This window comes from Leptonychotes weddellii, chromosome 3, assembly GCF_054177405.1.
Source record: "Leptonychotes weddellii isolate Sample4059 chromosome 3, ASM5417740v2, whole genome shotgun sequence".
In the NCBI taxonomy this organism is placed as follows: domain Eukaryota; kingdom Metazoa; phylum Chordata; class Mammalia; order Carnivora; family Phocidae; genus Leptonychotes; species Leptonychotes weddellii.
In genome coordinates this window covers 16,345,066-16,348,546 of record NC_138371.1, presented here as the reverse complement: position 1 = coordinate 16,348,546, position 3,481 = coordinate 16,345,066, and positions in this window count along the sequence as shown.

Here is a 3,481-nt window from a genome sequence, read left to right as displayed (position 1 = left end):
AGCAGGGAGCCCGATGCGGGACTTGATCCCGGGACTCCAGGATCATGACCTGAGCCGAAGGCAGTTGCTTAACCAACTGAGCCACCCAGGCGCCCCACCATCACATCTTTTGATATATCATTTAAGTCCCATAGCAACCCTTGGGAAGCTGGTACAAAGGATTAAACGACATTTCTTGTTGTACAGATAGAAGGTGGCTGAGCGGGGATGGAAGGAGGTCTGTCCTGCTGCAGAGAACTATGTGCTTAACTACTACGCCCCTTCCACACGATTTGGGGGAGGGCAGGGCTTTGCTTTGGTGATGGTGGGGGACTGACTGCGTGAGCCTTGTTTCATCCTCCTCTTATTGCCCCTCCCCCCCAGTACTTGCCCAGTTCCGGGTCTTGGTCAGGGGCAGCTGGGCAAGCAGCTTAGCATTGCTCAGACTCACTCATGGAAACTTTTTCAGTTGGGATCCACAGCAGGAGGGCTTCAGGGTTCTCGAGGAAGCCCAGCCGGGACCTGGCTGCAGAAGGAGGCAGCTTCCTGGCTGGGACTGCTGTCTGGCTCGGCAAGACAGGGTGATGCTAAGGTTCCTGGCACTCTTGAAGCCTCAGATGTTTGCTCAAGGATGGAGGGATATCAGCCTGGCTTGGGGAGGCCGGGGCCTTGAGAAGACAGGTGGGCAGCAGACTGGAGAGTCTGGAGGATGGGACATAGGAGGGTGGGATTTGGGGTACAGAAATGAAGAAAGCATAGGAATAGTGAAGACAGCAGACATGCAGGCTCCTTGTAGAATCCTTAACATGGGTATAGCACCCCATTTCATTATTTAATCTTCTAAGCCCAGGTTACTGTAGTGATGGTTACACATAGGAGAAAACTGTGGTTCCAAGAGGGAATTTACCTGAGGTCACATGGCTAATGAGGTGACAGAGCCAGATCTGTAGGGGTTCGGGTCCACGTTGCCTGTCCTTAGAAAGAGAAGCACAAAAAGACTAAGGCCAGGATTTGTCATCATTAACCATCTTTCTCCCGACCACATCCCCAAAGCCATCTTCTGGCCCAGTCTCCTAAGATAGGCGGGCATTCCTCTCTTTCAAAACATCAGGCTCCCACCTGTGTGGGCTAAGGAGCTATGTGCAATTCAAGTGACCAGAACAAGTGCCATTCTCAACGCTTGGGACATGTGTGGCTGAGGGGGTGTGGGGGCCTAAAGGGCAGGGAGTAAGGAGGAGAGGGCACAGCTGAGAGAAGGGGCAAGCTGATAGTGCTCGCCATGTTAGTTGGATGTTTCATAGCCAGAGTCCGGAAGACTCTGGTTTCAATCCGAAGGGCCAAAGGTCAACAGATAGGCGTGAACCATGCTAGGGACTTCAGGGCATGGAGAGGAGAGGTTAGAGACAGGGAGAGAGGGCTTCTTCAGGCAAGGAAAAGGTGGGGAATGCACCAGAGCCTGTGTTGAGGGATACTCTGCAGTTATTTTTTTCACCAGGAACTTGGAATATCTGGATGAAAAGCCAGGAGGAAACTAGTATGGAGTTGGGGATGGGTAGGGAGAGTGTTGCCATCCATTCATGCCCAGTTCTCATCAGGGACTGCATGAGAGGGGGATCCCTCAAGTTCCTGTCCTCCTAGAGATCACATCCTAGTGAGGGGAGATAGACAACGTGCAATAAACACATTAAGTAAGTAAAAATGTCACCATGTGTCAGAAATGCAGAGCAGGATAAGCAAAAGGGGGGGGGGGAAGGGAGAAATTGGACTTTCCAGGCAGGAAAGAGAGAAGGCAAAGAGGAGGGGAGTGGGTCCATCTGGCTCAGAGGAGGGTCTGTGTGAGAGATCAGGCATGGCATGATGAGATGGGTTTTCTCTGGAAGGGGAGGAAATAGCAGAGGGGCACAGCTGCCAGCCATGGAGGGGGAAAGAGAGCAATCTAGGGCCAGCTGGGGGTGGCCCACCCTGCTAGCATGCCCCAGGCCAGCCCTGTGGGGGTGAGCAGTGCAGACCCAGAGCAGGAACACAGAATCCCACAGGCCTGTCCTCGGCCCAGCTGTCCCGTCACTCACGCCCGCTGCCCATTGGTTATTTTTGCTATGGAATGTGCCAGCCCCTCGGATTCTCCTGGGGAACAGGGGCTCAAGTTACCCCCTCTCCTCACTCAGCTCCCCCATCTGTGAGTGGGTGTATTTGGGGGTGGGCAGGGAAAGGCCTGCGGGTGTCCAGGGTCCTCTGGCCAGGACCGATCTGGACACACACGTGTATGCTCTCAGTGCTCATCCCCATTCATGTGTCCGAATGTGCAACATTTGCCTTTGGGGGCCTGGGAAACAGGACCTCCTGTATGCACCCAGAATGTACAAGACACGACTTTAAACTTAAAAAAAAAAGGGTCCATAAACTCACATAACTTCAGAAGCCAAGTAAAAACTGATAGTGTGTGGCACTACTTGTGTATGCTGGGATGGGGATTTGGATCTAGAGGACAGTAGAGACACAGAACCTGTGTGGCTCTGGCTAAGTGATAGGACTTCTCTGAGCCTCAGTCACTTGTCAGTTAAATGGAGCCAGTTCAGTGTTCATAAGGGGTTGTTGTGAATGAGGGAACATTTGCAAAGTGCCTGGCACTTAGTAAATGCTTAAAAAACTTAGTTATAATGATTGTTGGGGGGGAGGGAGGGGAGAATTGAGTTTCCCCCTTGGCAATGAGCGCAGGGTGCAGAATGGGAGGAGGACAAAGAGAGTTTGGTGAGTATGCTCACCTGTGAGTGAGAAGGTGAGTCGTATTTGTGACTAATAGGAGTACCTCTGGGCACCTTAGCTGGGGTGTGTGTGTGTGTGCCAGGGGTCAGGGACAGAGGACCCACCATCAAGAAACTCTAGGGCCCTCTCCGGCTCTCCCGAGGAGCCTGGGGGTTTTCATAGTCTCGGTTCCTTTCAGCACGGAGCCCCCACCCACCAGGGCCCTTGCCCAGTGTGTGACCTAGGCGCCCCCATCCGGCGCTGTGGCCCTGCGGCGCGTTCGGGGCCGCGACGAGTTTGGTACTGCCTGGCACAGTGTAGTGTGCGCATGTTTGTGGAGTGAGCAAGTCGAGATGCGGCTGACCTTCCAGAGCGGCCCCGCGGGAGCCGAGTGGGGGTGGCGTGGAGGCCGCGTCCGGCTGCCAATGAGACGGTGGCCCCAACTCCCGTAGGGGCCGCTGCACCCCCTTCTGTGCCTCAGTTTCCCCATGTGCCCAGGGCCCAGGAGGCAGATGCGGGGTGTGGGTACCCGGAGGCAGGAGAGCGCCGCCCCGGGGGTCGCAGGGGAGCAGGCCAGGGAAGGGGCGTCAGGTGGGGTGCAGGCCGGCGGGGGAGGGGCGGGCTCTGGGCGCCGCCGCCGCCGCCGCCTTCCCCCCGCCCGGGCTCCCGCCGCCCCACAGCTCCTTCCGCCACCGGCGCCGGCTCCCGCCCGCTCCCCCGCTCGCCCCCGGCCCCGCCTCCGACTCCGCCCCGCCCCCGC